The sequence below is a fragment of the Schistocerca nitens genome, chromosome 4 (assembly GCF_023898315.1).
Source record: "Schistocerca nitens isolate TAMUIC-IGC-003100 chromosome 4, iqSchNite1.1, whole genome shotgun sequence".
Lineage (NCBI taxonomy): Eukaryota > Metazoa > Arthropoda > Insecta > Orthoptera > Acrididae > Schistocerca > Schistocerca nitens.
In genome coordinates this window covers 514,819,963-514,841,046 of record NC_064617.1, presented here as the reverse complement: position 1 = coordinate 514,841,046, position 21,084 = coordinate 514,819,963, and the positions used below count along the sequence as shown (strand labels likewise).

Sequence of the window (21,084 nt, the reverse complement as noted above, 5' to 3'; positions counted from 1 at the left end):
TTTCCTTTGCAGAGAGGGAGGCTTCGTCATTTTCGGTAAGACTTAGTTTACGTCAGTGATGAGGTGGTTGCACTATGACGGAATTGTAGCCTACGATTGTCCATGTAATAAGCCCTGTTAAAACATCCAGGCACCAACCCGTACCAGTACACGAGAAAATCGAAAAAATATGTAATTTAAATAATTTTGATAATTATTCGTGGAGAGGTGCAATAGAATTCTATCCAACCTCCCAGAAGCACACAGATTCCTAAAAACACTGCACGAGCTACTATGTGAGCAATAGATAACCGCATGCTTGATAGAATTGGTAATTCTACCTCCCAGAACTATAGCACCCTTTCCATTAAATGGACCACCCGACAGGACCATCAACATTCAACAGAGCGAATGCACAAGCCAACTCACTGCTAATGAAGCGTCTTTCTTGTAAAGAATTCTCGCAGTATATGTATAATATGTGTACTTAAGTTAGCAATAGTCCACTAAATAACTAAAATACCTCTTCTCGCATTAATATACGACCTTCAGTGATGGTTAAGACTTAAATATTTATATACCATCAATCACTTACAAATCCCAAAAGTGTTGATAAGTGACACAAGTAAAATATTTTCGTAATAGAATCTGACATATAAATCCAGAAATATAAATTGTTACTAAGACAACATAAATAAACTTCTTTAAACACCACCTCTGATTATCTGTCCCTGTACTAAAGAATATTTAGCATTAATCGTAATGTTTCCATGCCAACCTCTTATGAAATTGTTTTAATGTCTTAAGCTTTAAGCCACTAGTTTTTGAAAATGATCATCTTTGGTTTTAACGATTCTCAATTCAGTTGTCTTATCGCTGGCTTGATCGTGCGTATGCTACTTTCAGAATGTCAGCACTGTAACTTTTATTTTCGTTTTTAAACTCTTTCCTTTCTTACAATCATTTATAGAAAGTTCGTTGTGGATAAATAATAACTCTGGGAGTAAAAGTTATTTTTACGAATGAAGGTTTATTTTCCTTTCTTTTTAAATGGAAATGCTTTACAATGATCAAGTGTCAATTGTGAATGAGTGACTGCAGAAAACTAATAACCACACACTAAACGAGATGAACAATACAAAAAAAGACTCAAAATAAATCCTAGGTGGCACCAACTCTTTATATCTGAACTTAAAGTTCAGATTTTCAAAATATCAGCCTCTTCAGGCGTTGGCCTCTCGCTTAATTGACGCTCATCCCTCTACTACAGAAATAATGGTAGCAGTTGGAATTTCCGCTTTTAAATGGTTCAACTATGGCAGTTTAGTCTCAATGGTACGTCACTAATAATACGACCGGGCAAAATACGCTATCTGTAATAATTCATCTCCTATCCGTATGTTCCTGTACTTGATTCGCCAATCAAGAAAAGTTTCGGGAATAACGCTCGATAAGCATTTATTCAACATACACAATAAAGTTACTACCGCGTAGTACAACTCTATATTCAAAAAGTTACACCCACGACTGACACTCAACTACCTTGGTGTGTGCCTTCGTAAATCTACGTTAACAATTTGCTACATCCAAATCAAATAGCGTGTGCACTAACTAATATCACGGGCAACACAACACAGATCACTTCAGACAAAATAACTGAAATCTAAACGATAGTGTCGTTGTATTTTATAGACTCGCGAATTCTACTATTAAATACTGACACAGCATACAAACCGCTCTTAAACTAAGGCCGTACCAACTTAAAATCGCCCGCATCTCGTGGTCGTGCGGTAGCGTTCTCGCTTCCCACGCCCGGGTTCCCGGGTTCGATTCCCGGCGGGGTCAGGGATTTTCTCTGCCTCGTGATGGCTGGGTGTTGTGTGCTGTCCTTAGGTTAGTTAGGTTTAAGTAGTTCTAAGTTCTAGGGGACTGATGACCATAGATGTTAAGTCCCATAGTGCTCAGAGCCATTTGAACCATTTTGAGCCAACTTAAAATCACTTGACCTTTCGTAAAATGTCACACAAAATACGAGCCTGACTATAAAAAGATTCAGAAAATGATGATACGAGTACTCATCATGCCCTATAAACGTTACTGTAGTTTTCAAACCTTGCATTTCAAACACAACTCAGCCCAAGAACAACTTCCTATACTTTTTCAACAAACTCGCCGAAAACTCCACATTGACGAAACAGTCGATACAATTTGCTCCAGGCTGGTATCGATCACGACATTTGTAAAGGTGGCATAACTCACAAGCAGTAACACATATGTCCTCTTACCGACTCAACCTCACTATCTCCTCAGCTCTTCAATCGTGACTGACTCAAAACCGCTTCAGTACCATAGCTGAACCATTAATTAAGACAAATGTATGACGCTACCATTCTTTCTTAACAATTAAAATAGAGAATCTCGTGGCCGTCGAGGATGATAGCTCACTCGCCCAAACTCTGTTATTGGCTAACAATGCTTTAGATGATCTACGCCGTGTCTGTACAACTACTTGCATGGCTGAACACAATACGGATTTTTTCTAGAACATTTTCAACAACATAGACTTTATTTGCAATTAAATAATAAATATCACATCCTTTTCCTTGACTTTCACACTTTTTGACTGCTATTACAACAGAATGAAACGATATATTTAAATCGTGACACAAAAATCGATAAAATAACTTTGATCAGTCATATGGTGTTGCCGTGCGGATTAGACTAGGGTTCATAGGTTACGGTACTGACTTCTCTGTGAGCTTTTGAAAGTGTTGACAAGTAAGACTGTCCATACGTTTCTAATCGGAGAAATCTTAGTCCAGACAGAAACCACGGAAGGAAAGGAATCTGTTGAGTAGCGAAAAATGTTTGGAACTTTCGGGCAACAGGGGTCGTAAGTTTTCCTGCCTATAAACATGTTATAGGATGAAAGTGAGTTTGCGATCTATGACTTCTCTGGCGTTGCAACAGAAGGTTTTACTGTTCCACAAAGTGGGTTGTATGAGTGCAGTTTTCAGGTGCCAATCTGCAGCCCTTATTATTAATGTGGGTGTCTTAATATATGGTAGTGCATATGCGCTGAAGTGAGTAAAGTATGAAGAAGAGAAGTGGTGAGACAACAGTGAAGTGTTAATAATTACTGTTATATCTCGCATGCCGAGATGACAACATCCATGAAAATGATCGGACGAGCGCGAAGCAGAACGACGCGGGGCGCCCGCAGTGAACACCGAGTGTCAACCCAACCGGCGAGCGGAGGGTCCGAAAGCAGTCACAGGCAAACACGGAGTTTCTGCCTCTCCATGACATTACTGCACTTGGCCTCCCCTGTCCGCTATCGGTAACGTTACAGTAAACAAGTACAGTGGTGAGTGAGGAAAACACATGGTACTGTGAATGCTTTCAAGACAGTTGTGAATATATTATCAATGTTTCAGCGTGGTCTCGTTAAATATCATTATAAAAAAACACGTGATAAACCGACCGAAGCGCCCTCACTCTAAGGTGCAACAACATCGTGGTCACTTATAAGTGCGCGACAACCGAAGAATTTGCAACATGACTACAAGCTTGCGTAAGCCAAATAAACAAGAATCCGCGCTTCCGACTTCGGAATGCGCGTGGTCGCACCAGGAAGGCTATGATTCCAAAGGCACTGCTCGTTGTACGCGATACTCACGGCGCTAACGCTGAAATGGCGGCACTCTCCGATTCTCGACAGCGAACAACTCCTCGTCCGACATACAGAAGTCTGGTGGGCACACCCAAATACTATACACAAATGATAAACTACTCAGCTGCGATAAGCCCGAAGATAATTACACTTCACGAACACGACATCAATTCCAGATGCGAAACCGCCTACAGTCACAGAGGTAGATGAAGTTATAAAACAACTAAGAAAACGAACATCCAGCATGCTGGAGTAACTTTGGTCAGAACTTTCAGTTAATCAGTAAAACGAAAAACCACTCCAAGTTGCAAATATTTTATTTTTAATTCGATGACTAGTTTCGGGCCAAGACCAATTTTCAAATCAACATAAAAAAGTCGAAAATGGCATTTCTGATTACAGTAAAAAATGTGTACCGTACATTTATAGTCCATACAGTTATCTGTATTCATTGTAAATGTACATTACGCATTTTTTGACATTTTCGGAAATGGTATTTTCGATTTTTTATGTTGATTCGAAAATAGGTCTCGCCCCGAAACTTATCATCGAATGTACATGATTGCTGGGAGCGGTGGCCACAAGAACGTACGATCACGAGAAGACCGAGCCCCGGACGGACACACGGGGCTACAGAGAGGGAAGACTATCGTGTTCGGCGCACGGTTCTGGAGCATCGTACTGCATCTGCAGCTGCAATTTGAGCACCAGTTGGCACCACAGTGACACAACGAACTCCAAAAAATCGGTTTCTTCAAGGATAGCTCCGAGGAGGACACACTGTAGCGTGTGTTCCACTGACACCAAACCACCATTATTTGCGACTTCAGCATTGTCAAGTGAATGCTCAAAAGTGTCAAGCGAGAGCTCGTTGGAGAGCAGGTTGTGTTTTTTGATGAAAGCTGTTGCTGCTTCTGTGGCAGTGATGCCCGTGTGTTGGTTAGAAGAAGACGAGTGTAGGTCCTGCAACTATCCTGTCTGCGTGTTAGACAGACTGGACCTACATCTGGAGTTATGGTCTGAGGTGCGATTTCGTATGACAGCAGGAGCACTCTCACGGATATTCTACGCACCCTGATTTCAAATTTGTACATCAGTCTGGCAGTTCGATCTGTCATGCTACCATTAATGAACAGCATACCACGGGGTATTTTCCAACAGGATAACGCTTGCCCACATACCGCTGTTGTAATCCAACATGCTCTACAGAGTTTTGTTGTGTTGCCTTGGCATGCTCGATCACCAGATCTGTCTCCAATCGAGCACACATGGGATATCATCGGACGACAACTACCGTCATCCAGAAACAGTGTTACCCTGAAAGGGTACAGTACCGCCCGACATTGAAAATATGTACAACATACTTCATTATTTTTGTCAGAACAACACATTTTTTTTTTGTAAAATAACTCAATTTCAATTAATACAGCGAAGCCGGATACCAGTGTGGGAAAGAATGACAATTTATTTATTTAATTGATCACATGTGCACTCCCACAAAGTAAATCCCTACATCCAGTTTGGTGAGATCTGTGAAATGAATGAATGTATGGTCGTCTGATAACCGCAGATAGTGAATGTGAATATATGATCATCTTTGAGACGATCCTTTGGCCACCTTTGGTGGGACCAAAGAGATGAAATTTACCTTCGAGCGCCTGAAATGTGGCTGACCAATACGGTAGCAAGGTGCTCCCCCACTTCGACAGAGGTGTGAGAGGACCGGGAGAACGGCCATGTTTCAGCACTGCCGCTGGATCTTGTGCTGTTAAGACCTTTTTTAGTTGTGCTCCGTAATGACAAAAGAGTGGAGACATGGTATGCATGTGGAATATTTAAGAGTAGTTTGAAATAATAATTTCTCTATTTCAGGAACTTTTGTGGGGAGAATTAAATGTCAGGCAGGTAATATTAATGGGATTGTAGTAATCTTCGGAAGTGACGAACGCTCACAATGAAACCACGTGTAGCAATAAGTTGAAATACTTCCATGTGCTTAAGTTAAGCTGAATTACTAGCGTGTGTACAATAAGTTGAAATATTTAAGAAATAGCGTGTGTACCATAAGTTGAAATATTTAAGAAATGGCGTGTGCAGGACTTGAAATTAGAGACGAGTACTTCCACGTGGTGAGTACTGTGTGAGTCTCAATCTGTGTATGAGACAAAGGATAAAGAGAAGTACTCGTCCATGGTATCAGTTGAGGACTCGCGTGTGTGATGAATATGTTCTTAATATTACTTTGCGTGATATGATTCCGTGTCACGCTAGATTCAAACTCTGAGAGAGAAGCAAGGTGAGTCGGCCGTCTATCCAGCAACGCCACTTGGCTTGCATTGCACAGGAAGACGTGAGGTATAATAAAAGATCCACCATCCTATCCAGAAAGTGCACTGTAGCGTTAAATAATTACGAGACCATAATATAGAGATTCACCAATGTAAAGCCATGCCCACTGGGCGGAATTTCTCATGTGTTATTGTTGTAGGTTATAGAATTTGTGTGTTTAGGTTATAGAATTAATCGGAATAAATAAGATAGTGAAAAGAAAAAGATTGGTGGACTTTTCCTTCGAATTGTATGTTGTCATGATGTCCCGAATTTATAATGTGTGCGCCATTCATATTCAGTGCGGTGGCCACGTGTTGATAAAAGCCGTTAAATAAAAGAACCTGTTCAACACAATGCCTGTACGTTTGCATGCTTGTATTCAATAATCTGGCGGGTAAACAGGTTACGAATCAATCAGCATTTCACATTTGCCTACACACATACTCGCGCTTGCATTAGCCTGTGATCTTAAAATGTTAATAACTTATACAGGGTGGTCCATTGATAGTGAGCGGGCCAAATATCTCACGAAATAAGCATCAAACGAAAAAACTACAAAGAACGAAACTCGTCTAGCTTGAAGGAGGAAACCAGATGGCGCTATGGTTGGCCAGCTAGATGGCGCTGCCATAGATCAAACGGATATCAACTGCGTTTTTTAAATAGGAACCCACAATTTTTAATACATATTCGCGTAGTACGTAAAGAAATATTAATGTTTTAGTTGGACCACTTTTTTCGCTTTGTGAATGATGGCGTTGTAATAGTCACAAACGTATAAGTACGTGGTATCACGTAACATTCCGCCAGTGCGGACGGTATTTGCTTCGTGATACATTACTGTGTTAAAATGGACCGTTTACCAATTGCGGAAAAGGTCGATATCGTGTTGATGTATAGCTATTGTGATCAACATGCCTAACGGGCGTGTGCTAGTATGCTGCTCGGTATTCTGGACGACATCATCCAAGTGCCCGGACCGTTCGCCGGATAGTTACGTTATTTAAGGTAACAGGAAGCGTTCAGCCACGCGTGAAACGTCAACCACGACCTGCAACAAATGATGATGACCAGTTAGGTGTTTTAGCTGCTATCGCGGCTAATCCGCACATCAGTAGCAGACAAACTGCGCGAGAATCGGAAATCTCAGAAACGTCGGTGTTGCGAATGCTACATCAACATCGATTGCACCCGTACCATATTTTTATGCACCAGGAATTGCATGGCGACGACTTTTGAACGTCGTGTACAGTTCTGCCACTGGGGACAAGAGAAATTACGGGACGATGACAGATTTTTTGCACGCGTTCTATTTAGCGACGAAGCGTCATTCACCAACAGCGGTAACGTAAACCGGCATAATATGCACTATTGGTCAACGGAAAATCCACGATGGCTGCGACAAGTGGAACATCAGCGACCTTGGCGGGTTGATGTATGGTGAGGCGTTATGGGAGGAATGATAATTGGCCCTCATTTTATCGATGGCAGTCTAAATGGTGCAATGTATGCTGATTTCCTACGTAATGTTCTACCGATGTTACCTCAAGATGTTTCATTGTATGACAGAATGGCGATGTACCTCCAACATGATGGATGTCCGGCACATAGCTCGCGTGCCGTTAAAGCGGTATTGAATAGCATATTTCACGACAGGTGGATTGGTCGTCGAAGCACCATACCATGGCCAGCACGTTCACCGGATCTGACGTCCGCGGATTTCTTTCTGTGGGGAAAGTTGAAGGATGTTTGCTATCGTGATCCACCGACAACGCCTGACAACATGCGTCAGCCCATTGTCAATGCATGTGCGAGCATTACGGAAGGCAAACTACTCACTGTTGAGAGGAATTTCGTTACACGTATTGCCAAATGCATTCAGGCTGACGGACATCATTTTGAGCATTTATTGCATTAATGTGGAATTTACAGGGAATCACGCTGTAACAGCATGCGTCCTCCGAATGATAAGTTCACAAAGGTACAGGTATCACATTGGAACAACCGAAATAAAATGTTCAAACGTACCTACGTTCTGTATTTTAATTTAAAAAACCTACCTGTTATCAACTGTTCGTCTAAAATTGTGAGCCATATGTTTGTGCCTATTACAGCGCCATCTATCACAAAGCTAAAAAAGTGGTCCAACTAAAACATTCATATTTCTTTACGCACTACACGAATATGTAATAAAAAATCGGGGGTTCCTATTTTAAAAAACGCAGTTGATATCCGTTTGACCTATGGCAGCGCCATCTAGTGGGCCAACCATAGCGCCATGTGGTTTCTCCCTTCAAGCTAGACATGTTTCATTCTTTGTAGTTTTTTCGTTTGACGCTTATTTCGTGAGGTATTTGGCCCGGTCACGATCAATGGACAACCCTGTATATGTTAACTGGATAAATGTACTACGGAAATTTCATTACTCTACATTAATCACTTTTGGTGTAGCGATTTTTTTCCGTCAGTATATTTTTGCTAAGTCCTTACGTAAATATACCAGGTGATCAAAATGTCAGTATAAATTTGAAAACTTAATAAACCACGGAATAAAGTAGATAGAGAGGTAAAAATTTACACACATGCTTGGAATGACATGGGGTTTTTTAGAACCAAAAAAAGGTATTGCTAGACGCGTGAAAGATCTCTTGCGCGCGTCGTTTGGTGATGATCGTGTGCTCAGCCGCCACTTGCGTCATGCTTGGCCTCCCAGGTCCCCAGACCTCAGTCCGTGCGATTATTGGTTTTGGGGTTACCTGAAGTCGCAAGTGTATCGTGATCGACCGACATCTCTAGGGATGCTGAAAGACAACATCCGACGCCAGTGCCTTACCATAACATCGGACATGCTTTACAGTGCTGTTCACAACATTATTCCTCGACTACAGCTATTGCTGAGGAATGCTAGTGGACATATCGAGTATTTCCTGTAAAGAACATCATCTTTGCTTTGTCTTACTTTGTTATGCTAATTATTGCTATTCTGATCAGATGAAGCGCCATCTGTCGGACATTTTTTAAACTTTTGTAATTTTTTGGTTCTAATAAAACCCCATGTCATTCCAAGCATGTGTGTCAACTTGTACCTCTCTATCTACATTATTCCGTGATTTATTCAGTTTTCAAATTTATACTGACTTTTTGATCACCCGGTAGATGAAATCGGTGATGACGAACAGACGCAGTCCACTTGTCAGAGAGTTTCATTTTAAGTTAATCGATCTGCCAGATATGAGCGGGATCGGTGGGCCGTGTCTCAAGCCTTCCCCTTGTGAGTGATGCGCCTGCGAGGAAGCCCGACAGATCGCTTGACCTACTTAACGGAGAGGCAATGCGACCCGCGAGCGCACGGGCAGCCGTTGCTGCCTCGCCGCCGACGTAAACAGTGGCTCGCAGCCCTTCCGGTAGGCTGACCGCCGCGGCGAGGGGTCGCCCGAGTATCGATTACGGCGTCGCGGCGTCGCGTGGCGTCCCACCCCCGGCGGCGGCGACAGCGTCGGAGGTGGAGGTGGAGGCGGCGGCGGTGGTGGGGGCTGCGTGTCCGGCGCCTCCGCCGCACTCGAGCCGCGGCGCCGCAGCCCGACGGTCGCTCCGGCGCAGCTCCCGCCAGCCTCTACAGGTACGTGCGCTGTTTGCCGCTCGCAGCTGGCCGGCGCGCCGCACTGGGAGCTGCGCTGCCGCTCTACCTCGTCTGCAGAGCTCTGTTCCACACTCGAAGAGTTTTATCGGTGAGGTTCGGCACGACAGGCCGGCTACCGCACGCGACGGCAGCGGACGCGGCAGGCGGGCACAGGTCCTGCGCGGTGCGCGGCCGGCATTAGCACACAATGCGGGCGGCCACGCCTTCCGCTCAGCTGGTGGCCTGGCCCGGACAGCGCCGGCGAACAGCGGCGCCTGGCGTCTCCGCAAAGTGGCCGACAAGGCGCCGGCACGCGGCACAGCGCACAGTACACGCCGCCGGCTGCGAACGGCGCGCGCCGCCGGAACTGTCGCAACCGTTGCCGCACGCACCCCGTCGCGTTTTCCCTTTCGATTGTGCTCCCACGTTTAATTCCAGCCTCGCAACACTCGTACGTCTGTACTTTGGGCGCGTTTACACAGTCGTTTTGACACCCACTCGCTTTCGGTGACGATCTCCGCATGCTGCGTACACTTCCTCGCTTCGCATGTGGCTTCAGTTGTTGTACGAACGGTTCGCAGTGTCGACTATGGATGCTATTACAGCGAGTTTCTGTGGCAGCTTCTCTGGCAGCTTGATAAGGAATTCCGTCTACTGCCTTTGTAGCATTTTTTTTTGTCCCCGTGTACATTTGCAAGCAATAGCTTCATCATCAGGGCTCTCTACTGGTATGTAAGAACCCTTCATGGGAGTGTAAACACTCCAAAAAGGCATATATATCAATTTTGTTGTTTCCTTTTGTTTATGACCGCAGTGACATCCTCAGATACGCGTTTCTAGTGTGGTGACATCATAAATAAAAGTTCCTATCTGTAGTACATACATTACGATGCGTTATCTAGCTAATAAAGAACAGACCTTACAACTGAATTTTAACATAACAACTCTATGCTTTCGTGGCTTCGATTTGCAGTTACAACCACTTTTACTGATACAGTTAACACCCTCTTAGCAAGCCCTTATAATTTTAATTAATATTGTGTTTATACTGGCTGCTGGTGAGGAGGAAAATTAGTTATTAGTATTTTATTAATGATCTCATTCATAAGCAGCCATATCACAGTCATCACAGTCGCTCAGGAAAGTTATAATTAAGCTTTACTTGTTTAATCACAATCGGACGACTCTCCTTCTCCCAGTCTCGATGATTCGAAGCCATCTGCAATCCTGTGTAAATAAAATGTCTTGGTTTTCTTGCGTTGCGTAGTCAGTCGGGAAACCTCAGATCAAGCGGAAAGTTTGCTTTGATAGAGTTTAATTATCCGATGAAATAATGGAGCTCTTGGATCTAATAATTGAAGGTTCGTTTCCAATTCATCGGAAGTTCCCTTCTGATTACCAACGAAATGACACCTCCGGGCAAATTTCCAATTAGAGAATACATATATAATGAAATTCCTTACACACCTTTGATGTAAATGCTCAGTATATATTTTCTTGAGTAGCATACAATATATTTTCAATCTCTTTCTTCCAGTAATCTCGATAGCAAAATTACAATTATTCAATGCGGCTGTTCGGCACGGAGAAGATCCTAGAAGTCCCCTCAACACACCAGAGAGAATATTACAAAGAGTAATTATGCGCTCATGGATTAGTAATAGTACTGTACTACTTTGCGCATCGATTCTGCGAGTATATAGATGGTCAAGTAGGGAACGTAATTCACTCTTAGAATTGTGCAGAGATAATTAGTAGAATATAAAGAGATATTACACCCTCTGTAGAGGCGCCAGTACCCTTCCCTAACTACGGCGAAGTGGCCAGGTTTTACTATCTGCGAAACCACTCCTTAATGGAAAAATCTGTGATAAGGTTTACTCTAAGTACAAAAGAACACAATAATTACTGTACAGGTAAAACATACCTTCAAAAGCCCTGATTTCTTGGAATCGTACGTACTTCTTCTTTAAGTGCATCGTCCTCCATGATCAGCAGCGAGACCTGCTGTTTGTCCGTCCGCAGCTCGTGGTCGTGAGGTAGCGTTCTCGCTTCCCGCGTCCGGGTTCCCGGGTTCGATTCCCGGCGGGGTCAGGGATTTTCTCTGCTTCGTGATGACTGGGTGTTGTGTGATGTCCTTAGGTTAGTTAGGTTTAAGTAGTTCTAAGTTCTAGGGGACTGATGACCATAGATGTTAAGTCCCATAGTGCTCAGAGCCATTTGAACCATTTTTGCTGTTTGTCCATGGCTTTTGTGAACGCCGATTCTGTGCTCAGGCCATCCACTGACTTAAGTTCTTTAGCCAGGACAATCTTATACGTCGTGGAACAAGTCTGCCTTGGAGTATTAGTTGCAACAGGTGGTACTTGTTGTTGCGCATTATGTGGCCAAAGTATTCGCGTTATCTTCTTTTGGTGGCAATGAGAATTTCTAAATCTGTATTAATATGCTGCAGTAGTGATACATTTGTGACTTCATCCATATGTGGTATCCTTAATGTTTCCGCCTCCTTAATTGAGTGGTCAGCTCGTCTGACTGCGATGCAGCGGGCCCGGGTTCGATTCCGGGACCGCTCGGAGATTTTGTCCGCTCGGTAACTGAATGTTGTGTTGCCTTCATCATCATTTCAGCATCATCCCTACGCTAGTGGTCCAATGTGGTGTCACGTGGAAAGACCAATCTCTTATCTACAACTATGGTAGCCGTCAACAACTCAGTTGCATAGAGTTGTATACTAAATACGTAGAATCGAAGTAGCTGAGTGCAAAGCGTAATGGTTGTGTCACGAATAGTCATAACTTTCTTCATTCCTCCGAAAAGAACTTCTGGACTGTTCATTTGTCCAGAGAATTTCTTGAGAGAACTCGCAGTTATCGTTGATTTGATATCCCAAATACTTTTATGGCACAATTCCTTCGATCTTACCATTAACGAGTACAATAGTTCCATGGACGTGAGATGGCTGGACATCTCGTTTAAACGTAAGCTCCAGGTTATGCTGTCTTCGGCAACGCTGTTTAGTACTTCTTGTAGATCCTCACCCTGATTGAAGCGAGATAGTGTATATGGGCACAACAAAAGTGTTACAAAATCTGTAGACGAAATTTATTATTACGTTTTTCATTTACTTCACTCACTCGTTTTGTCAGAAATAGCCACTGTAGCTACAATGGAAAAAAAGAAGTCGTTAGTGACCATATTATTCCGAATGACGTTGTTTTCGACGTGCACTGTTGTTAAATGTGTTCGTTTTCGACCGTTCACACGTGTACGGTGTGCTCTCAAGAGGAGCTATCATTCATTGATGTACTCCATAGTGCGTTGTTAAGGCTGTTTCAGAGTGGCACAGTAGTCAAAATCGTGCTAGTCTTTTTGTGACGTTTCCCTTTTGGCGACAGACTCCATAAGCTACGCAAGATCTCTTGCTTTGCGTATGTTTTGGCTCTGAGCCCTATGGGACTTAACATCTATGGTCATCAGTCCCCTAGAACTTAGAACTACTTAAACCTAACTAACCTAAGGACATCACACAACACCCAGCCATCACGAGGCAGAGAAAATCCCTGACCCCGCCGGGAATCGAACCCGGGAACCCGGGCGTGGGAAGCGAGAACGCTACCGCACGACCACGAGATGCGGGCTTTGCGTATGTTTTCAGTTGTTTGAATAGTCCGGAGCTTCAAATTTTGGACGCGGTTACAGAGAGCTTTTCAGACACTTTCTCTTTCGGTCATAAATTACTAGTCTGTGCACGATTCTCAGTCTGTTTCAACAGTGGGTATTTCGTAACTCTTCGGCAGTTTTGGCCATATTATTGCAAATCACAATATTTTCCGCCTGGACCTTTAGTATTAAATTCCTTATTCACGGTGCCCTCTTTTGAGGAGTGAACTCAACCATTGATGCGCTTCATACTGTGTTATCGTGGCTCCTTGAGAGTGGCGTAAATGAATACGTTGAATACCAATCAAGGTGTCATTCCAAAACACTGCAGGGCTGTGAACACAAGGAAACATAAAATAATTTTACTGGAAATTTATTTGCGCAAGATACGAGAGGTTATATCTACGTAAGTGTGTACTGAGAGGCAAGTAAAGTGAAAAATAAATCATAAAGTTGTCTCCAACTTACAGTGACGTTCTACACGGCCTTTTTGGCAACTAAAAATTGAAATTTTGATTTTAATAATTGCTGGTTTGAGTCAGCCTCTTACTTAGAAACGATTAGTAGCTGATGTGCAGCATTTTGCTCAATTATTTACAATTTATGCGTTATGGTTATTACTTATGTCTCGGATGATAACCATGTATGACATGCTACTTAAAGGAATCACTTAAAAGTCAAAGAACATAGGAACACACATCGATAAGACAGTGTGTTCGATCTTCCAATTATTATTAGTTGATACTAAGCGTTACGTTTTAGAATCCATCATTTTCTGTGGAATTAAAGCCCCGTTTTTCAGAATCGTATTTAGTCAGTTCTTTCATGCTTAAAGTACGGTTTTGAATTGGTCTATGTCCGTATGTAAACAAATATCTGAGCAAAAAGAGTACGTCAACTAAAACGGGAAAGTTATTTCTGATAGGTGGAGGGTCCTATATGAAGTTATGTCCAGCGTGCTAACTACGTATTCACATAAAATGATTTTGAAAACGAACTTTCTGAAAGCGGTTCCAGTGTTAATGTGTTGATGGCTTAGAGCAGCATCATGTCCTTGATAGAAACTGACAATATGTGTTACTTTCGATGGCTATTGCTGGATGAGTTTAGCGTAATCGTTTCATTGTGCTTTATACAGTCACGGTTTCACTTTCATCCGCTAGAGAAGCAGTAGGATCCGAGTTTGTTCCATGCACTATTTACGCAGTTATTTTAGCTATTGTACAGTTACTTATTCATTTGCGGTTTGAGGTGCACCATATTATTTCTTTTACTTGCAATGTACAGATGAACTGTCATAAGGAACTGCTGGCGGAATCTAATTTATAGAGAATAGAGCTGAAGTACTTTCGACGAGACAGCGTTAATTTATTTCATGTTGAGTATTATTCCCACGACAATAACCTTCATTAATTTGCCATTGATGACGTTCCTCCTTCCAAGACATTACACAATCATTATTTCGTTAAGTCTGCTGTGAATAAATTCTACCTCAGAAACCCATTTTCTTTTTGGTCTGTGTATTGGCCAAATGAAATATATCTTATAGAATAGTCTCTTAAGAACATCACTAGCGTTCAGCATCCATAGCACTCCTATCCATGTTTCGTTGAAATGTTCGGTACAAAGTTATATCACCGATAGTACTAAACTAAAACTATAACAGAAACAAGTTGGTGTGTAGAAAAAGCTGAACTACTAGCTGTCCTACGTGGTGATTCGGATATTGTCTTAACGCTCGCCATTGTTTAAGTTGATCACTCACAAATTAATTCGCATTTTTGGAAGGAATGACCATGTCAACGTAATTGATTATCTCATTTGCACCAGTAAGAGGGAACCGGCATTTGATAGCAAAGGGAAGAAAGGTAAGGAATTAACGTCCCGTCGAGGATGACACCATTAGTGATGGATCATTAATTACAATAGGACAAAGATGAGAGAAGAAATCAACTGTGCCCTTCTCGAAGGCAGATATCGTTAAAAGACAGATATCGTAAAAACATTGAAAACCTAAATCCATATCTTCTGATGGAGATTTGTACGCCATTCCTAGATGCGAGTGCAGTGCCTTGCCCACTGCGCGACCTCGGATTAGTTTGTTTATGAATTTATTCTACCTACGACGAAAAACATAAATCAAAATGACTGAACGTGGAGTACAGACTAACCCTGCACCACACATCTTATGTGATAGCGTTTGCACCAGCTTGCTATGTTTGGTTAAACAAACATACAGCATCATTTCCTCGACTGAAACGTGGGTAATACTCACTCTTGCATGTACTGCCCATGTTCTCGCAGTTTGGCGTATCCGTGCCACAAGGGTTCGATTTTTTTATTTTATTTTTAAATCATGTATGTCTTGCTTACATTCTCTTCTGGAAAGTATGTTACCACTGTTCTCTCTAATAACTGTTAGGTACATTAGACTTAAGAGTTGGCACAGAAGATGTCTAAATAGTCTTTTATGTCGTAAAGAAGCTGAGAGTTGCCGTCGCTATAAAACGTTTCTTAAAGAACAGCACACTGGCTACAAGAACGGTGTCGCAATGGTAACTTTCTCGTTTTACTCACGCGCTGAAACGCCAACAAAACTACGACGAATTATTCCACTGGAATTGAATGTGTTCTCGGTAATGTATATGAGCTAATCTGACGGACAAATTATTTTTTTAAATCTATGTTGCGTGATTTCTGGTATCTGTTTTGTAACGCAGTGTTCTTTTCGTGGAGTCGGCTACGAACCCATTTGTTTATACCAATGAAAGGAAATTTCCTACCAGCTGAATTATTTGTTTTTAATGTTTATCTCATGTATGTACAGCCGACTTCAAGACAATACTGTCTACTCTTCAGGTACCAGTTAGACATGCTTCATGAGTCGAATGCCGTAAGTACCGTAACTGTTGTTCCATCAAGGGAGGCGCCCACAATTCGTCTGCCACACAGTTTGGTGAGCCACGTCAAATGCCCTCCACTCTGACGCAGAGTTGATTTCCATTAGACCGAGCGAGGTGGCGCAGTGGTTAGCACACTGGACTCGCATTCGGGAGGACGACGGTTCAATCCCTCGTCCGGCCATCCTGATTTAGGTTTTCCGTGATTTCCCTAAATCGCTTCAGGCAAATGCCGGGATGGTTACTTCGAAAGGGCACGGCCGACTTCCTTCCACATCCTTCCCCAATCAGATGAGACCGATGACCTCGCAGTTTGGTCTCCTCCCCCAAATAACCCAACCCATTAGAATAAAGACATTTCCTTTATTTGGGGATACGCCTTTCCGATTACTGTGTTTTCAGTGCCTTCTTCCCATATTTACGTGATAATCTACAATGAATCGTGCATGCCAGCGAAACGAAGAAAACAAAACCAAGGAAACAATGAACGTGGTGTACATGGAGATAAATTGGCAGTAGAAATCATTTAGCGTGACATAAATCGAGAATACAAATTATAATGCACTTTTGTTCAACATGAACCTAGGTTTGATTTCGTGCAAGTACGGCTCGCACACCAGTGTCCATTAAGTCATGTGCAGTTTTTCCTTTTTTTTTTTTTTTGGTTTGTTTTGAGATGATCGATTTATGTTCCTCATCTGTATTATTATTATTTTCGATTATTACCTTTTAAGAGAGCGATTGAACCTGAGTAGTCATGATTTCTTCTTCTTTCTTCGTTCTTCCCGAATTCTCTTCATTCCTTCACTGTGTTCTGTCTTGCGCTCTTCCGACCATCTTTTTCCAGTTCTGTTCTCCGTATGTTCTTGTTTAAGTGTGTGTTTCTTTATGATGTTTCTAAACTGTTCTCTATTGTTTATGTTGTCTTCTGTGATCCCCAGTTCTTTAATGTCTTGTTCTGTTCCAGTGATCCACTTCGTCTTGGTTTTGCTCTTGTTTACTGTCTCAAAGATTTGCCTTGTGAGCCTGCTTTTATTCATCCTGCTGATATGTCCATAAAATTTCATCCTTCTCTTTCTAATGGTGTGTGTTATTGTTTCCGTGTCTTTGTAAATCTCTCTAGTTGGTCTCTTCATCCAAATTCCTTCCCGAAACACTGGTCCATACATTTTCCTCAGAATTTTTCTTTCCTGCTTTTCAACCTCTCTGGTCTTCATATGACCATGAATCACTGTAGTTTCTGCAGCATGAAGTGCTTCTTGTAGTGGTTAGCGTCTGTTCTACTAGTTGGTGCGGCTGCTCAGTGCTCTTCTTGATCTCAACAATCAAGTCGTAAACATGTGACATTCATAGAAGATCACCACAAAACAAATTTGAACTTGAATAAGCATGACGGAACAAAAAGAAAGAAATCCACTACCCCAGGCATCAGTCTCTAGACTGGTCATCGGATTCTGGGGGACCAGGAACGTCATTCGCAGAATAGTCGGAACTTCTCACCCTGTATATGTTTTAAAATACTTACACGGATTAAATCTACTTGTCTATTTACCTATCCATCTAACCATCAGCCTACCATTTGCCAGGCACTTAATTGTGAATTACAGACTAGTCGCGCAGATTTAGATGTTTCCTTATACTGAATTAATTCTAGAAGCCTTTTGACTACTGTATGTCAATTTATTATAATAAATCATACCTATAACATCTTATATCCGTATCACGCACACTACAAAGTGCATAAAAACAACCAAATACGGAGTTTAGCTCAGTATGGCGTAATAAAAGTTCTGCTAAGTTCGGCCTTTTGGCGACACAAACCCGATGTTGCATCTCATTGGCCACCTTCCTTTCCACGAGACAAAAATCTGACGTGGCAGATCTTCCTTTCACCCGTCGCATTGTAATGGAACGTGGAAATCCACGCTGTGACTTCACCAGCCCCTCGTCCACCAACGTTTTCACGTCGCTTGAGAGGGCGCTTTTAGCGATCTCGGTTGCAAAGGCAGGTTGACGAGAAATGTTTAGACTCACCGCTTGTCAGTAACTTGTCTTGTTGAGTCGACGGATCCGAAACGAGTTGCAGCAGATCACGAATGAGCAGATACTATTTATTGCTGTCAAGGTCAGTATTCTATCTATCAGACCGAAAACGTCTTGTCGAATTTAACACATGTCAAACTACCTTCGACCCAGAAAGTTATTTCAGGTGACTTTCCACCGTCCTCTGTGTTAATATTGGGCGACATCCAAGTTTCTTCTCGACTACTACAACAGCGAATACGAGCAACAAGCGTTTTGCTTCAGCTAAGCTTAAACCTTCCACTGCTATCATGCGTGACACTTTGCAGTGACAGCGTGTAGAATAAGCTAGATACAAACTAAAGCCGCCGCTGACAACTCGGTGTAACGTGATGTCAAACACACAAAATAAAATGAAGTGAGGACCGGAGTAAACGAAACCTTCTGCTTTTAAAGTTAATCATAGTCAACATTCACTTTTCTGACTACCTGCAGGGGAAGATGTAGATTTCTAACATATTATTTCTTCACCTGTGGAAACCCAGTAACGACAATTTAAAAAGAAGGATAGCAGAATAGCAGCAAGAACAAGTCTATGGCTAAAACATTGTCGGGACGAGAAGGAAACAGTCTTACTTTTCAACGGCACAGCTATGTTAAAATCTCTTTCAATTAATAGAGGAAACAGCCGCTTCCATGGTCAGTAGCTTGTCACATTAATGCCTCAATAATGAAACCAAGAAAAGATATAAGTAACAATAATCTCCGTCATGGACTAATCTGGTGTCATAATAGTGATGACAGGAAAAAGACAGCTGTATGCATTAAAAGACCACCAAATTGGATGAATTGGATGTAGTTATTTACACTCGAAGGCCACGATACGAAAAATAATCAAACACTTGGACACTGTTGTAAGAAAAACACGTAGAGCAGAACGTCTGTGGATTGAGCATACCAACATCGGACTGGGATTGTTACATGACTTTCGTATTACGCTGTTTGCTTACATTTTGTGGTACAACCGAAACTATAGTAATGCAAGCACTTTTCATGTTCATACATAATTATTTATTAGTATCAGCAACGGTGAATAAATGTTGCTGCTATGGTTGCAAATCGAAATAAGTCAAACGAGGAAAAGTTAGTTGTCTCAGGTACAAAAGTGTAATTACAGTTTTCAAATCAGAAAGAGACGATGTGGTGAAATTATTGACAATAAATGTAATAAAGAGATTATATAGTAGGTCTAATTTACGACTATATGGTTATATGTTTATGAGACGAGGGTTAGATAACTTCGGTATTGTTTGCTGTTAGCCAATCCGTTGAAAATACACACAGCTCGAACAATCTTCACTTTCAGATCATATTTATTACGACAGACTGAGTGCCCGCAGCTCGTGGTCGTGCGGTAGCGTTCTCGCTTCCCACGCCCGGGTTCCCGGGTTCGATTCCCGGTGGGGTCAGGGATTTTCTCTGGCTCGTGATGACTGGGTGTTGTGTGATGTCCTTAGGTTAGTTAGGTTTAAGTAGTTCTAAGTTCTAGGGGACTGATGACCATAGATGTTAAGTCCCATAGTGCTCAGAGCCACGACAGACTGAGCCTTTATCTCCCTGTTTCACAGGCCTCCAACACGTTTTGCTTATTTTAAAGTACTCACTATAGGAAGCCATAGTACTCGTACGTGGGTCACGGACGATGAATGTGTACGATTAATCATTTAGTTCCCGAAAAATGAAGGAAAATTAAATATATTTCACCAAAAACAAAAACAAAAAACAAAAAACCAGAAGGGTTCGTCCCTAAACGTATTTCAGTGCGTGATAAATCGCCAATTTGTCGCATGTCATAACTCAAAATATTATTTTCTTTTTCGGAAGAATCTCTTTTTGTCACAGAAGGAAGCCATTTCACAATGTTACTGCAACATAATTTACGAAAATGGAGACTCGGAAATACGGTGAAGTGCAATACCAAACATAAAAAAATAGCGGTGGATCTTTTACTCTAACAATAATAATAATAATACCATATGAACTTTGACGCCGACTAGCGATTTGTTCCTGCATTTTCCCTTCAATGTTTTGAGCCACGTTCATCCCAGATATTAAGTTCTCAACGTTAAGATGCCTATAAAACGCGTTAAAAAGTCCAAGTTATTTTGAACTGGACCTGTGTGTACTAGCAATGTAATAGCGTTCAAAATCTGCAGAGTGCGCGTGAGCAAACCTTACTTCACAACATAGTCCCTTGACTTTTTGTTCTGCACACTTGAATGCTCACTCCGTAGATTTTCTAATACTGCGTTTACCCTACTAATGACGTTTAAGTTGAAAGAATCGTCAGATACTGGGGAGATCCTGTTTCTTCTACGTCGCCTGTCGCGTCTGCGGAGTGACAGACAGTCGTCTGTCATTTCAACATAATTAATTTTTGACCTGCAGTACATCAGTAGAATGGCGGCCAATGTTAATTAATATTGTTGCTCTATTTGCTTTGTTTCTCCATTACAGTTATTTAGATAAGTGGCACAGGAAAGGACAACACGACAACAATATATAGTGCAGTACGAAAGAAGACGATCAGTAATCATAGACAATGTACGGCTACATTTGTATTTCATTACATGTCAAAAAAATTGATCAGAATTTCGAGCCGTTTTGGTACGATCGACTTTCATACGTAATGTGGGACTTCTCTTATACACAGGGCGTCACAGGAGGAATGGTCGATAATCAACGCTGTGACAGAAACGACCATTCGAAGCATATTAGAGTCCATATTCACTATTTTTTTTTTTTTTGTTTTCGTCCAAACTACCTCCTCCCAAAATATGGAAAGCAAAGAGCCTGCAGTACAAGAGATTCGTTTCACAAGATCAAAGAAGAAGAAG

The 21,084-nt window shown here is 42.0% G+C and overlaps 1 protein-coding gene across 1 annotated transcript in view; it reads left to right on the top strand.

Annotated features, from left to right (window-relative positions):
* The first annotated feature begins 9,497 nt into the window (after positions 1-9,497).
* LOC126251364 (BTB/POZ domain-containing protein 1-like) overlaps positions 9,498-21,084 on the top strand; it is a 469,703-nt gene continuing 458,116 nt past the window's right edge. Inside the window, exon 1 of the mRNA XM_049951743.1 lies at positions 9,498-9,602. The gene's annotated coding sequence lies outside the window, so the exon portion shown is untranslated. The remainder of the gene's footprint in view (positions 9,603-21,084) is intronic.